This window comes from Tursiops truncatus, chromosome 4 (genome assembly GCF_011762595.2).
Source record: "Tursiops truncatus isolate mTurTru1 chromosome 4, mTurTru1.mat.Y, whole genome shotgun sequence".
NCBI lineage: Eukaryota > Metazoa > Chordata > Mammalia > Artiodactyla > Delphinidae > Tursiops > Tursiops truncatus.
The window spans coordinates 97,413,317-97,430,872 of record NC_047037.1 but is presented as its reverse complement, the minus strand read 5'-3'; positions in this window follow the sequence as shown (position 1 = coordinate 97,430,872).

The following is a 17,556-nucleotide window of genomic DNA, read 5'->3' as shown; positions in this document are numbered from 1 at the left end:
TCTGAGTATGCCATTAATTAAAGAAGAAATCATAAAGGAAATTAGAAAATATTTTGAACTCAGTGAAAATGAAATCAATATATCAAAATCAGTGAGTTACAATTAGTTTTTTAGGTTAATTTATTGCTTTAGATATTTATATTATAAAGTAAAAGGTCTAACATCAATAATCTGCCTTAAGACTTTATAAAACTTATTTTTTTAAAAGAGCAAGGTCAGAATGTCCATGATCAAAAAAAATCTACCAACAATAAATGTTGGAGAGGGTGTGGAGAAAAGGAAACCCTCCTACACTGTTGGTTGGACTGCAAATTGGTACAGCCACTATGGAGAACAGTATGGAGGGTCCTTAAAAAACTGCGAATAGAGCTATCATATGACCCAGCAATACCACTCCTGGGCATATACCTGGAGAAAACCATAATTTGAAAAGATACATGTACCTGAATGCTTATAGCAGCACTATTTACAATAGCCAGGACTTGGAAGCAACCTAAATGTCCATTGACAGAGGAATAGATGAAGAAGATGTGGTACATATATACAATGGAATTTTACTCAGCCATACAAAAGAACAAAATAATGCCATTTGCAGCAACATGGATGCACCTAGAGATTGCCATACTAAGTGAAGTAAGTCAGACACAGAAAGACAAATATCATATGATATCGCTTATATGTAGAATCTAAAAAATGGTACAAATGAACTTATTTACAAAGCAGAAATAGAAACACAGATGAAGAAAACAAGCTTTCGGTTACCAGGGGGAAAAAGGGAGGGGGGGATAAATTGGGAGATTGGGATTAACATATACACACTACAGTATATATAAAATAGGTAACTAATAAGGCCCTACTGTATAGCACAGGGAACCCTACTCAATACTCTGTAGTGACCTATATGGGGAAAGAATCTAAAATAAGGTGGATATATGTATATGTATAATTGATTCACTTTGCTGTACAACTGAAACTAACACAACATTGTAAATCTACTATACTCCAATAAAAGTTTAAAAAGTAAATAAATAAATAAAAATAAGAAGAGCAAATTAAACTCAAAGTAAGTAGAAGAAAGAGAGGATAAAGATAAGCACAAAAAATGAATGAAGTGGAACTTTTTTAAAACTAATAAAACTAAAAAGTGAGCTTTTGAAAAAAATCATTGAAATTCACAAATTCTAGTTTCAAGAAAAAGAGAGAAGATACAAATTACCAATATTAGGAATGAGAGAAAGGACATCACTACAGATATTAAGATAATAAAACAATATTGTATATAATTCAATGCCAAAAAATTCAACCACTTGGATGAAATGGAAAAAGTTCTTGGTAGATACATATTAACAAAACTAAGACAAAATAACCAAGTGAAAGAAATTAAATTTGTAATTCAAAATCTTCCCATGGAGAAAACTGGTAGGAAGATTGTTACACTGGTAAATTCTGCCAATTATTTAAGGAAGAAATACAACCAATCCCACACAAACTCCTTCTGAAAGTAGAGGAGAAGCAAATGCTTACCAACTCATTAGCCAAACAAAGACATTATAAGAAAACAAAAATTACAGAGCAATACCTCTTGTGAACATAGCTTCAAAATTTTTAACATATTAGAATATCATATACAGTAATGTATTAAAAAACATAATATAGCAGGAAAAGTAGGGCTTATTGATTTCACATAAGGAAATTAATCAATATAACTTACCACATTGACAGGTAAGGAGGAAATCATACAATCATTTCAATAGACATAGGAAAAACATTTGATAAATTCAATATCCATTCTTGGTAAAAACTCAGCAAGCAAGAAATAAAAGAATAATACTTCCTCTTCTTTTGATAATAAGCTATACTAAGACTAGAGTCCCTTGTATATATACATGGAATGCCACTTTCCAGGTCTAGATTTCCCTTCCATCTGATAATACTAGTGACACCTGAAATTGAAAGTACCAAAAATAAAGCATCATTTCCAGATTCATCTATTATCTACGGGTGGTAACAGTAAAAATGAATAAATACTAGATTATAATTATTATTTGTATTTAGCAAGTTCCATCTGAAATTCCTTATTACCTCTAGATTCTCTGACCGGCTCTATCCAGAATTCAAGAATCATTTGGGCTTTGTTTTCCTCCTCAGAAGTTTACTCCAGATACCAACTATTACTCAAATCAATAGTCCTAGGAATTAACCTCAAAGCCATCTACAATTTGTTCCTTGATTATCTGAATGCTGTCATGTTTGATATATAGAATTATGCTCTTGACTGGTATGCTCTCTTCCTTTTTCTACATACAAGAGTTCACAAACTTTTTCTACATACAAGAGTTCACAAACTTTTTCTGTAAAAGTACAGATAGTAAATATTTTAGGCTTTGCAATCTGAGGTTTCTGTTGCAAACATTCAACCCTGCTGTTTTATTTTGAAAGCAGTCACATACAATACATGAGAAAATGGGTGTCTGCCATGTTCAAATTAAATTTTATTGACAAAAACAAGCTGTGGCCTGGATTTGGCCAGAGGGCCATGGTTAACTGACCTTGCGCTCTAACATTTCTTTCATTCAAAAGATTGCTTAAAGCATATTTTACAATTAGAAGTGGAAGAACCAAACCACCTTGTTTACTCTAATAAATTGCGGTTACTCTAGATAAATAAATAAATAAGAAATTTAAATGAAAGCATTTGGGGGAGTTACCAAGCAACGTTATCTGTATATTAGCCTTCTTTCTACTATTAAACTGCTCAGGACTAGAACCTCCCATTTCTGTGCACACAAATCTCCCATTTCTATGCACACAAAAGATGAAGAAAAATTGATCATAATCATGGTAATCAAGATGATATCAATTTTAACTTCTTAAGAAGTATCCAATTAATGCTTATGATGAAAAAAATATCAGCAAAGAGAAGGGCATGCACTTAAACCTTTGCTTGAGCTTTTTCTGGAATGATCAGGTAGTTTGCAGCATAGTCAAAGGAAGAGTAGACGTCCATGTAGTGTTAATCCTCTTTCTTTGGTTCCTAAGACTGAATGAATGGACACAATGAAAAATAATAAGTAAAATCTAGCATACAGAATATGCATGGGGCCCTATTTGGTACAGATACATATTTACAACACTTACTTGGGCTACTTGGTTAGGACTGCAGTAAAGAATTAATCCAAGAACAAATACCTGTATTAAGGCACATCACAAGTGCTTTTAATTAAGAGTTAGCTTTAAAATGTTAGCTAAATACTTCTACAGCAATCCATTCTTCCTCAAAATCCATTGACAAGCTCTCTTGATCTAGGGCCAGTGTATCTTCAGCAGTGAAAAAAAGCTCGCTCCGATCACCAAAGTAATCACATGATTATAGTTCCCTAGACGCTACATTTAGTGTACATAAAATCACACATCTCTGCCCTGTGGGAGAGCACTGGCTTGCATATGCTTTGTTGGATATGCCGAAGAGATTTCTGGCTCAGTCTGGCTTATTTTGAAGTCATGAGGATTGAACCCTACTCCTCCATTTCCATTCTTCTATGCAGTGTTGGTCATTACCATCCCTTTGACAGTGCTTGTGTTGAGGTGGTAAGCGAGCCCTCAAAAACAGCCTGGTGTTTCTCCCTCCTATACGACATTGTCAAGTTTAGGGTATTCTCAGCTAAATCAAATGACTTCCAAAATGGAAGTTATAAGGAATATAAAGTATCAACCCAGGCAGGCAGAAACCTGTAGTTTTTAGTGCCTCTACCTCTCAACCTAATTCTCCTTTGGTTAATATTTAATTGGTACTTTGAGATATATGCTTAAAATAAGTGGCGTTCTTTGCTGTATTCTCAGTGTCTAGCACAAATATGTCTATTTAATAAGTGAATCAGTACTCTTAAAATGATAAATTAGAAGTTCTTTACAAGATTTTGCATTCCATCTCCTAATTTTACTCTATTTTACCATCTATTACAAGATTAATTTGAGAAATTGAAGCTAAATTTTGCATACTTCCTTGGTTTTTTTTTTTATCATCCAAGTATGGCTAGGGTAAAATTATTAATACAAGAGACAAAAAATTACTTTTTTTACTCCTCCACTAATAAGGAAAAGAAAGGCCCAAAGGGGAGAATCAACGTTCCATTTTAATCTTCAATCTCTTATAATTCATTTTTTTATTAGTGAAAAACCGCTTCTTTTTTCTTTTCAAAACCTAGGAAATCAAGGGGAATTTCTCCTAGCTTATTAAACAGAATACCTTTAGACTTGCCTGTATTATGCTTGAATATATTTTTCTTTCCCAGTCCACCTAAGTTTGAGCATAGACATAGTGTGCCTGGAGGAAAAGCATAGTTTAAGGAGTCATTTTAATCCCAGATCCCATATGACTTACTCTTTTTTTTCATATTTAAAATTAGTATCTGGAGTAGTTAGGCTTCCCCAAGCCATATGCCAACTGCACTAATGATTCAGCAGAAGGAGACCCGTGTAACTCAGGCACTAGTCCTGATAACTATCAAATAATAGTCTGATGGAGTACTATTGGGGCAGGGGGTGAGGTATTGATCTTTCAGTATTCGATTCCCTTATATGTGAGAAACATATGCCATCATGGCTTGTCCAGACCACTCTACCCCCCACCAATGCCAAGGTTGGCTTTTAGTTCCTTCTCTTCTGGTTAGTGCAGTTCCTAAAGGCAGCTGATGATTTCTCACTTTAGTTGGAAGAGAACACTGACCAAAGGGGTGAATACAGAGTCCAGTGGAGACAATTCTTTACAACTTTACATTCTGTAAATACTCTCAGAACAAGGAAACAAAAAGTAAATATATCAAAAAGAGGGGAAAAAAATGTGACTGAACTAATTACTGTTGTTTATGGGTGCCCACCATGTGCCCTGCACTATGCACACAGGAACTGTAAATAGACAAATTGTTAAAAATATGTGTATGTAATGGAAGTTTAAAACAGTCACGATTCTCCACTTGCATGCAATCTAGTGTAGAGGCAAAATTTACTTACATGAAAAGGCAAAATCATAATTAACTCTTATACTCATATTAAGTGTAACAGGTGTTCAAAAAAAAGGCATAGAGTGTGTTATATTGTTATACAGAGTCATCTTTGGTTTTCCTATCAGTGACATGCACAAGCAATCTTTGTTGACAACCTAAGCAATTACTAAGAAATAATCTTATTTATTCAAACTGCCAGAGCTGAACCCTTCTCAATAGAGCTTAAGTCATCACCCAAGCTCTGGAGCTGGGCTGCTTGGGATCATGTTTTGCCTTTGTTAGATATGTGGCCTTGGGCAAGTTACTTGATCTCTCTGTGCCTCAGGTTCCATATTTGCAAAGTGAGATATTTCTAGAATGCTCCTCATAGGATTAGAGAATTAAAGTCATAACATTTTTAGTATAGGGCCTGCGGTAAGTACCACATAAGTATTCACTGTTATTTCTAGTACAGTGGCTGGTGGTAACATTATGACGTATTCTCTATCATTTCTGGTTTCTACCACCACATAGCTGACCTTCCCCAAGTCATCCGTATAATTTGGGAATAACAGACCAGCACAGTACCTCACAATTGGAAATCCACAATTGCTGGATGAAAAATCCAAGGCACATAGGGTACAGATAGGTTGAGTATGCCCAGGACGCAGTAGAATATATGATGTGATAACATTGACCTGATCCTCCCATTTCTTTGAGTGAGGTGAACTCTCTTTTAGAGAGTTCAGAAGACCTCATATCCAGGCTGACAACTTAGGTCAAAATATTGCAGCTCTGTCTGTGTCCTATTTTTACATCTGCCTGCTTTTCAATCTGAAGCCTCCACTAGCCAGGGGAGGCCTCTGTGTATCGCTGCTTCTTTCTCCCTGAAGGTGTCAGGAGGGTAAATTTGCTCAATATCCTGAGATTTTCAGAGATAACTGTCAGTGCAGCATTGCTGGAAAGCAGTAGAAAATTAGACATGATAACCACGTTTCCTTAAATCACTCAGCTACTAGTTTCATTTTTATTCACAGGGTAATTTTGTACTCTCTTTTCTCCTAAAGAAAAGTCAGAAAGTTCACACCTACATATTCAGCTGAAAAAGGAGTACCCAGTTAGACTTGGAATAGAAGATCACAGACATACCATACCATACTTTATATTTCTATAATGTTTTGCAAAGTTTTTTTTTCAAAAGTCATTTTAACGTAGATTATTTGCATATAGCTTTACAATAGGCTTATAAAGTAGAAAATGCAGTTGTCATTGTTACTTTTGATGAGGAAACTGTGGCTTGAAGACTGAAAATGCTTTATTCAATCACCTTTTCACACCCCAAATGATATTAATTCCAATTCTCCTGACTCTCAATTTCATTCTCTTTCTAATCTTCGTGACTAAAGCTTGAATTTCCACAACTGCTGGTTAAACTGCAAAGAATAGGGTTTAAACTGTTTAGAGAAAATGTCTTAACCTCTCATTGATTTATATTTTACACAGCTACATTTGTAGCAAAAGGGAAAAAAAAGAAGTACTTACTCTTTTTCATACATCCTTTTGGCCCTGCCACATAAGGGAGAGTCCTAGGATTTGATCAATGAACACACAACTTCAAATTATATTATCTGTCCCCATGAACTTCCTTTTCATTACTTCTTGGATCCTAGTTAGTCCTACATGGCTGATAAACAAAAGGTGTCTAGTCCCTGCCCCACCCTTTATCCCTACCACCTTCCAGACAAGGAAAAAAATCCCCATAATCAAGGTACAAAGACGAGCAAGTATTAAGAGTTTTTCTGAACTGGTAGAAAATGCTCATTCTCAAATACACTGGGTAATTAATTAGTTCATACATTCAACAAAATATTTACTAAGAATTTATGATGAGCTAAGCTCTAGAATAGGTGTTAGGAAAATAGATTTTAAAGATGATAATAAAATAAAGTGAAGTAAAATAAAATAAAAATAAAACAAACCTGATCTCAAAGAGCTTGTGTCCAATGGGAGATCTCAATTGTAATGCTGTATTATAATATAATGCTTTAAGTTGACTGCTCTGAAATGTCCAAGGAAGGCTTCCAGGGGACTGACATAACATACAAAGCCCAGATCCTACAGCAACACTAAACTTTTGAGAAAGAGGAAACATCTGTTTCCACTAAAATGCCACCAGGACCCACTGCAAGTTGTCCAGGGACAAGGTGGAAAATGGGGGCTGGGAAGAGTTGGTGCTCCCCTTCCCCCAGCCAAAGATGTTTTCATAGAGATGAAGTTAGCTTCGGGACAACTTTGAAGAGAAAGAAGTATACAACAGGCACTTGGAGGTAAATGGGTGGGCGGGAGGGGTTCCAGCCATCTTCCACCTTGGTGTTCTGGGAAGGAGGGCCTGAGGCAAATCTACACTCACTTGACTACTTCCTTCTGCCCCACAAATGTTTCCAGAGATTAGGCAGAATTTGGTCATGAGGGATAAGAAAAAGTACACAAATAAAATACAAGAGAGACAAGGCCCTGGTCAAGGGCAGCAGAGAGGAAAGGTAGAGGGGCAGTGTGTCATTTTTGCCAGTTGTTTTTCCCTGAGCAGAATTTTTTTTTTTTTTTTTTTTTTTTTTTTTTTTTTTTTTTTTTTTGCGGTATGCGGGCCTTTCACTGTTGTGGCCTCTCCCGTTGCGGAGCACAGGCTCCGGACGCGCAGGCTCAGTTGCCATGGCTCACAGGCCCAGCCACTCGGCAGCATGCGGGATCTTTCCGGACCGGGGCACGAACCCGCGTCCCCTGCATCGGCAGGCGGACTCTCAACCACTGCGCCACCAGGGAAAACCCCTGAGTAAAAATTTTAAGCCCTTTAGGAAGCAAGAATGAATTTTAGAAACTGAGTACAGGTAAACTAGATTTACTTGTTAACTATCGCTAGGATTTTTTTATTTCAAAGCTCTTTATTGGAGTATAATTGCTTCACAATACTGTGTTAGTTTCTGTTGTACAACAAAGCAAATCAGCCATATGCATACACATGTCCCCATATTCCCTCCCTCTTGAGCCTCCCCCTCCCATCCTCCCTATCCCACCCCTCTAGGTCACCGCAAAGCTCCAACCTATTTCCCTGTGCTATGCTTCTGCTTCCCACCAGCCAACTATTTTACATTCGGTAGTGTGTATATGTCGATGCTACTTTCACTTTGTCCCAGCTTCACCCTCCCACCCCATGTCATCAAGTCCATTCTCTATTTCTACCTCTTTATTCCTGCCCTGCAACTAGGTTCATCAGTACCATTTTTTTCTTTTTTGATTCCATATATATGCATTAGCATACAGTATTTGTTTTTCTTTTTCTGACTTACTTCACTCTGTATGACAGATTCTAGGTCCATCCACCTCACTATAAATAACTCAATTTCGTTTCTGAGTAATATTCCATTGTACATATGTGCCACATCTGCTTTATCCATTCACTTGTCAATGGACATTTAGGTTGCTTCCATGTCCTGGTTATTGTCCCACAGTAGTGGGATTGCTGGGTCATATGGTTAGTTCTATTTTTAGTTTTTTAAGGAACCTCCATACTGTTTTCCATAGTGGTTGTATCAATTTACATTCCCACCAACAGTGTAGGAGGGCACCCTTTTCACCACACCCTTTCCAGCATTTATTGTTTCCAGCTTTTTTGATAATGGCCATTCTGACTGGCACGAGGTGATACCTCACTGTAGTTTTGATTTGCATTTCTCTAATAATTAGTGATGTTGAGCATCTTTTCATGTGCCTCTTGGCTATCTGTATGTCTTCCTTGGCAAAATATCTATTTAGGTCTTCCACCCATTTTGTAACTGGATTGTTTATTTTTTTGATATTGAGCTCCATGACCGTTTGTATATTTTGGAGAGTAATCCTTTGTCTGTTGTTTCATTTGCAAATATTTGCTCCCATTCTGAGGGTTGTCTTTCTGTCTTGTTTATGGTTTCATTTGCTGTGCAAAAGCTTTTAAGTTTAATTAACTCCTATTTGTTTATTTTTATTTCTGTTACTCTAGGAGGTGGGTCACAAAAGATCTTTCTGTGGTTTATGTCAGAGTGTTTTTCCTATGTTTTCCTCAAAGAGTTTTACAGTGTCCGGACTTACATATAAGTCTTTAATCAATCTGGAGTTCATTTTTGTGATGGCATGAGGTAGTGTTCTAATTTCATTCTTTTACATGTAGCTGTCCAGTTTTCCCAGCACCACTTATTGAAGAAGCTGTCTTTTCTCCATTGTATGTTCTTGTCTCCTTTGTCATAAATTAGGTGCCCATATGTGCATGGGGTTTTCTCAGGGCATTCTATCCTGTACCATTGACTTCTATTTCTGTTTTTGTGCCAGTACTATACTGTCTTGATTACTTTAGCTTTGTAGTATAGTCTGAAGTCAGGGAGACTGATTCCTCCAGCTCTGTTTTTCTTTCTCAAGATTGCTTTGGATATTTGGGGTCTTTTGTGTTTCCATACAAATTGTAAGATTTTTTGTTCTGGTTCTGTGAAGAATGCCATTGGTAGTTTGACAGGGATTGCATTGAATCTACAGATTGTTTTGGGTAGTATGGTCATTTTCATAATATTGATTCTTCTAATCAAAGAGCATGGTATATTTCTCCATCTGTTTATGTCATCTCTGATTTCTTTCAACAGTGTTTTGTAGTTTTCTGAGTACAAGTCTTTCACCTCCTTAGGGAGGTTTATTCCTAGGTATTTTATTCTTTATATTGCAATGGTAAATGTGAGTGTTTCCTTAATTTCTCTTTCTGATTTTTCGTTGTTGGTGTATAGGAATGCCAGAGATTTCTGTGCGTTAATTTTGTATCCTGCAACCTTACCAAATTCATTGATTAGTTTTAGTAGTTTTCTGGTGGCATCTTTAGGATTTTCTATGTATAGTATCATGTTGCAGTTTTACTTCTTCTTTTCCAATTTGGATTCCTTTTATTTCTTTTTCTTCTGTGATTGCTGTGGCTAGGACTTCCAAAACTATGTTGAATAACAGTGGTGAGAGTGGACACCTTGTCTTATTCCTGATCTTAGTGGAAATGCTTTCAGTTTTTCACCATTGAGTATGATGCTTACTGTGGGTTTGTCATATATAGCCTTTATTATGTTGAGGTAGCTTCCCTCTATGCCCATTTTCTGGAGTTTTTATCATAAATGGTGTTCAATTTTGTCAAAAGATTTTTCTGCATCTATTGAAATGATCAGATGTTTTTTATTCCTTAATTTGTTAATGTGGTGTATCACATTGATTGATTTGCGTATATTGAAGGATCCTTGCATCCCTGGGATAAATCCCACTTGATCATGGTGTATGATCCTTTTAATGTGCTGTTGGATTCTGTTTGCTAGTATTTTGTTCAGGATTTTTGAATCTATGTTCATCAGTGATATTGGTCTATAATTTTCTTTTTTGGTGATATCTTTTACTGGTTTTGGTATCTGGGTGATGGTGGCTTCGTAGAATGAATTTGGGAGTGTTTCTCACTCTGCAATTTTTTGGAAGAGTTTGAGAAGGATCTGTTTTAGGTCTTCTCTAAATGTTTGATAAAATTCACCTGTGAAGCTATCTGGTCCTGGACTTTTGTTTGTTGCAAGATTTTTAATTACGGTTTCAATTTCATTACTTGTGATAGGTCTGTTTATATTTTCTAATTCTTCCAAGTTCAGTCTTGGAAAATTGTACCCTTCCAAGAATTTGTCCATTTCTTCATAGTTGGCCAGTTTATTGGCATATAATTGTTTGTAGTAGTCTCTTACAATCCTTTTCATTTCTGCAGTGTCAGTTGTGATTGCTCCTTTTTCATTTCTAATTTTATTGATTTGCATCCTCTCCCTTTTTTTCTTGATGAGTCTGGCTAATGGTTTATCAATTTTATCTTCTCAAAGAGCCAGGTTTTAGTTTTATTGATCTTTGCCATTTTTTCTTCATTTCTACTTCATTTATTTCTGCTCTGATCTTTATGATTTCTTTCCTTCTCCTGCCTTTGGGTTTTCTTTGTTCTTGTTTCTCTAGTTGTTTTAAGTGTAGGGTTAGATTGTTTATTTGAGATTTTTTTTTTGTTTCTTGAAGTTTTCAAAGTGTTTCTTTGAATGCTATAAACTTCCCACAGCTTTTGCTGCATCCCATAGGTTTTGGGTTGTCGTGTTTTCATTGTCATTTGTTTCTATGTATTTTTTAATTTCTTCTTTGATTTCTTCAGTGACCTCTTGGTTATGTAGTAGCGTACTGTTTAGCCTCCATGTATTTGTCTTTTTTACAGTTTTTTTTCCTGTAATTGATTTCCAATCTCATAGCATTATGGTCAGAAAAGATGCTTGATACAATTTCAATTTTCTTAAATTTTCCGAGGGTTGATTTGTGACCCAAGATGTGATCTATCCTGGAGAATGTTCCATGTGCACTTGAGAAGAAAGTGTGCTCTGCCACTTTTGGATGGAATGTTCTATAAATATCAGTTCGATCTATCTTGTCTATTGTGTCATTTAAAGCTTGAGTTTCCTTCTGTTTGGATGATTTGTCCATTGGTGTAAGTGGGGTGTTAAGTTGCCTACTATTATTGTGTTACTGTCAATTTCTCCTTTCATGGTTGTTAGCATTTGCCTTATGTATTGAGGTACTCCTTTGTTGGGTGCATAAACATTTATAATTGTTATATCTTCTTCTTTCACTGATCCTTTGATCATTATGTAGTGTCCCTCCTTATCTCTTGTAACATTCTTTATTTTAAAGTGTATTTTATCTGATATGAGTATTGCTACTCCAGCTTTCTTCTGATTTCCATTTGCATGGAATATCATTTTCTATCCCTTCACTTTCAATCTATATATGTCCCTAGGTCTGAAGTGGGTATCTTGTAGACAGCATATATATGGGTCTTGTTTTTGTATCCAATCAGCCAGTCTGTGTCTTTTAGTAGGGGCATTTAATCCACTTACATTCAAGGTTATTATCGATATGTATGTTCCTATTACCATTTTCTTAATTGTTTTGGGTTTATTTTTGTGGGTCTTTTTCTTCTCTTTTGTTTCCCGCTTAGAGAAGGTTCTTTAGCATTTGTTGTAAAGTTGGTTTGGTGGTGCTAAATTCTCTTAGCTTTTGCTAGTCTGAAAAGCTTTTGACTTCTCCATTGAATCTTAATTAGATCCTTTCTGGGTAGAGTAATCCTGGTTGTAGGTTTTTCTCTTTCATCACTTTAAGTATATCCTGCCACTCCCTTCTGGCCTGCAGTTTCCACTGAAAAATTAGCTGATAACCTTATGGGGATTCCTTTGCATGTTATTTTTTGTTTTTCTCTTGCTGCTTTTAATATTTTTTCTTTGAATTTAATTTTATTAGTTTGATTAATATGTGTCTTGGTGTGTTTTTCCTAGGGTTTATCCTGTATGGGACTCTCTGTGCTTCCTGGACTTGGGTGACTATTTCCTTTCCCATGTTAGGGAAGTTTTCAACTATAATCTCTTCAAATATTTTTGCAGACCCTTTCTCTTCTTATTCTAGGACCCCTATAATTCAAATGTTGGGGCATTTAGTGTTGTCATAGAGGTCTCTGAGATTGTCTTCAATTCTTTTCATTCTTTTTTCTTTATTCTGCTCCTTGGCAGTTATTTCCACCATTTTGTCTTCCAGCTCACTTATTCGTTCTTCTGCCTCATTTATTCTGTTATTGATTCCTTCTAGCACATTTTTCATTTCAGTTATTGTGTTGTTCATCTCTGCTTGTTTGTTCTTTAGTTCTTCTAGATCTTTGTTAAACATTTCTTGTATTTTCTCAATCCATGCTTCCATTCTATTTCTGAGATTCTGGATCATCTTTACTATCATTACTCTGAATTCTTTTTCAGGTAGATTGCCTAATTCTTCTTCATTTATTTGGTCTTGTAGATTTTTTCCTTGCTCCTTCATCTGTGACATATTTTTTGTGCTGTCTGAATTTTTTTTTTTTAATTGAGTGAGATTTTGCTCCTGTTTCACTGGTTGTTTGGCCTGAGGCTTCCAAGAATGGAGCCTGTAGGCTATTGGGTAGAGCTGGGTCTTGGTGCTGAGATGAGGACCTCTGTGAGATTTCACTCCTATGAATATTCCTTGGGTCCTGAGGTTCTCTGTTAGTCCAGTGGTTCAGACTTGGAGCTCCCACTGCAGGAGCTTCTGCCCAACCCCGGGCTCGTGAACCAAGATCCCACAAGCCAGTTCACTCTGGGGTTCCTCCCATCTCCTTGGGCATTAGAGTACCCCACCAGCGGCTGGCAGGTGCCTTAGTTATGGGGAGACGCTAACTCTGTGTCTTCCCACACCACCATCTTGACTCTGCCTCCACTATCGATAGGATTTTGTCTTTCTTTGCTCTTTCACTTCTTCTTTCTTTTTTATTTTTATTGTTTATTTTTGAAGCATTCTGACATCCTCTCATAAGAGGACCTTTAGCAGAGATACCAAAGGAAAAAAAATCAAATAAATATCTCTTAATCTACCAGTGCAACTCAGTTCTGATATACCCACTGACAATAAATAAATAAGCAAATAAATGAATAAATCAATGGCTTTGGGGTTTTAAAATTATAAACAGGACACTGTGACTAGACTGTTATCTGGAGTAGACAGTTGACAGGATGGAAGAGAGGAAGGATAAAAAATGGTAAAGGAATGAGTCTGTTAGTGCTAAAGTTTAGGTGAAAGAGAAATTCTACATATATCTCAATCACAGAGTTGGGGGCGGGGGCTGTTCACAAGCCTAGGGGAACAGCCGACTGAGGTCATGTCCTAGGCTAAGGCCATATCTACATACTGAAAAAGGGAAGTTAGTATGAGAGTTGTGCAAATCATATACCTTTCCAAGAAATAGTCCATCTTTAATTAGAATATCTGGGGAATAAGGTGAGAATTGGAGGTGAAAGCACTCAGTTATCTATGTGAGTTGAATTTTTAATGTAGAGTAATTTTAAGGGTAAAGGTAATTAAATATTTTTTAGCATGACAAACTGTAATTACTAATCAGAGGCCTCTAGCATAGGATGATTATGCTAAGATGGGGTTTAGAAGCTTAGGATAAGAGCCTGGGCTGCTGGTGGTGAGCACATCCATCTTCCCATCCTGGTTACAACACACTGGGCTTTTCTTAGGGGTGAATGGCTGTCCACTCTGGTCAGACTTTCATTTTGATTGATGTGCCTCTGCCATTCAGATTGTTAAATATTTCGAATAACATCCCCAGAAACATCTCCATACCAGCAATGTGACCCAATGACAAGAAAAGAGCCCTGGACAAGCAGTATTGTTTGGTCCCAGCTGAATATTGCAAAGAGAAATCCTGATGTTACAATATTCTCTTCCCAATCAGTGGGACTAATCAGCAAGTAGGATCCTTGAGGAACTGCTTATATACTAAAATGAATAACTACATGAAGACAACATATTGTATGGTAACTATCAAGGAGACTGGCCTTGAGGAAACCAGGACTGTCCATTGGCAGTTAAGAATCCCTTGGAAAACCTAGCCTTCCTGACCCACTCACATGAGCATTCCTGCCTTACATCTGGGGAGGAGATATGGGGAAGACCTGGTCTCCTGGAACATTTCCAAGTTCAATAATGCTGAAGATATCTATAATTCAACCAAGAAGAAAAATCTCCATTTACTTTTGTACTCTTTCCAACCTTTTCTGCTCTTGCCAGTACCCAGGTAACAGTGCAGTCAGCTTTCAGCCCCGCCACTGTAGTGCACAGACCCCTTGCCTCATGCCCTGCAAACTTTGGAATGCTTTAACTTTGATGACCTCTTGTGTAAAGTGCAAGGAATGGCGGCCCGATAAATTTAGTATTAAATACGCAAGGTGACAGTCATTCTGCTTGGGAGCTGAGCAGCAAGGACAAGCTAAGAACAGTAGATGTGCTCTGGAGGACATTCTCCATCCAGAGCAGAGACTGATGGCTCCAGGCAGCAGCCTGCTGAAATTTATATGAATTTCAGAAATCCAGCTCTCAGCAGGCAGAGAAAATGGAATTACAGGAGGACGCTGAGGACAGGAAGATAGAAAAGCCTATGCTTCTATATTCAATGAAGGGTTTTTTTTTTTCTTTTGACAAGAGGGCAAGTTTCTTATATAGTTCTTTTGGAACATGTTTTAGTATTTCCTTTGTCTTGAGACATGTCACTGAACCATGTACAGTATGACAGGCATCTATTCTGATTCAGAAGGAAAAACTATCATGGATTATATGTCTGACATTCAGGTGTTCCTTGGGCACATCTCACCATATGGAGTTTTGATTTTTTCTGTTTGTTTTTTATTTAGGAATAACTTTCATCGTATCAACCTTCTCAGATACCTGGTCCCAGATGACAGAAAACAAGCTGAGACAGCAACAAGTTCTCAAGGCAGGACAGGTAACTGCTTTGCTTCACCTCTAGAGCAGCTTGCATGTGACAACATGGCTTTGATTTTCCTTCACGTTCTTTTATCTACCATGTAAATAACTTGAAAAGAAAATACCATGCCCAGATCAAAAAACTGTGTCTGCTATTTACCCTCTATTTACCCTCTGAGCATTTGCTTTGGTGGAAAGGGAAATCATATCACATACTACATGCATCGTGAATGAATTTTGATTGCTTGCCCCCAGACCATGAGACTTACATGCTAACATGAAGAGTCAATAATAACTATATACTTTGCAAGTGCAGGTGAATGGGTGAAGTTTTACTATGGATAGGATTTGACCATGGTAGTAACACCTAGAGCCATAGGGCCAATTTCTCAAAATCTATGCCAAAGCAATTTTTTAAATGACATTCCACCTCCACAGAGATTTGGTTCCTTTTTTCTCTAAATGTATATAGACTGACTGTAGAATGGTTTGCTCCTTCAGTCCATGCTGGTATTTCTATAAAAATACTTCACTTGAGCCCAAGAATAGAACCAGAAGCAGGGAGAGAAGTTAGCAGTTAATTATTATTTATTGGACATTCATTCATATTTGTAAATATTTACTAACAAATATTTATTAAGCATCTGTTATACACCAAGAAAATACTATGCACCAAGGATACAGAAATGAAGAAGAGAGCTAAAGACCCTGCCCTAAGCAAGCTCAAATCTAAAAACAGGAACAGAAAATAAATCAGTAAACAATTAAATATATGATATAATAGCATGTAATGTAAGTGCTGAAAAGCAGAGGAAGAAGCTACAATGCAAGTATTCTTTAGATGCTGTTAGAGAAAGCCCCCTTGGTCTAGGTGTGTGGAAGAAGTAAACTGAGCAATCAAATGATCAAATAAGGGTTAAGAGCATAGAGTATGATTTATATTTTATACATAGTATGATTTACAGAAGATAGAACAAATGTTAAAGATATAAAAACTTAAAAAATACCGATGAGTAAAGGTGGTTAAAAGGTACAAACTTCCAATTATAGGATAAATAAGTTCTGGGGCTAAAAAGTACAGTATGGTGACTATAGTTAACAATACTGTGCTGTATATTTGAAGGTTACTAAGAAAGTAGGTCTTAAAAGTTCTCATCACAAGAAAAAAATGTAACTATTTGAAGTGATGAAGGTTAACAAAACTTATTATGGTAATCATTTTGCAGTATATATGTATATCAAATCATTATGTTGTATGCTTAAAACTAATCAGTGTTATACATCAATTATATCTCAATAAAACTGGAAAAATATATTAAAAATATATATAAATATATATAAATGCATGGCATCTAAATTCACAAACTTATAAACATTTTTGGCATATTTTCTTCACAACAATCCTGTGAGGTGCGTAGAAGTTATTATTATCATCCTCTCCCCCTTTTGCAGATGGTAAAACTGTTAGGTAATAAGAAATTCACATAGTTTGGGAGAGGCAGAGCCAGGATTATGAACAAAGACTTCCTGACTCTAGATACAGTGTGTGTTCAAAGTACAATGTTTATCATCTATAACTGAAGCTAGGTATTGAGCTTTGTGGAAGAGTTCTTTTATTATAGACTGAAAACCAAAGTAGATCTATTACAGTCTGCACTGTTTATGGTCCCTGAGTGGAAGGCCCCCATGCCTTCCACCTCCTACAGCTGATTCTAACCCAAATAGACCCATAACCCAAGAGGAAAGAGTATCCCAAGACCTGATTAAGTTATCCAGTTCCCATTTGGTAAGAATTTGAACTAAGAGGTCAATGATCTGTAGACAATGGATCTTATAGGTGAGCCAAACTCAAGTGGAAAGAGCTATTTGCACAAGGAGAGAGGAAGAAAGGAAGTTCAGTGGGAGAGAGGAAATATAAAAAGGACGGAAGAAAAGAATGGAGTAAATTAACACTGAGAAACAGAGTCACCTGTATTTTCCCTGTAGGAGGTATAGAATTGCCAGAGATACTGCTTCAAATCCTCAACCAAAGCATACACCGTTCATGGAAACTGCAGCATTGGTAGCTGGACTAAAAAGACCAATGATTTTTTTCCCCCAATACCTCTGGGGATAAAATTCCTACACTTGAATGATTTGTTGACAAGGCTGAGATAGGAGCTGAAGAGCTGTCATCACCTGTTTACTAGTA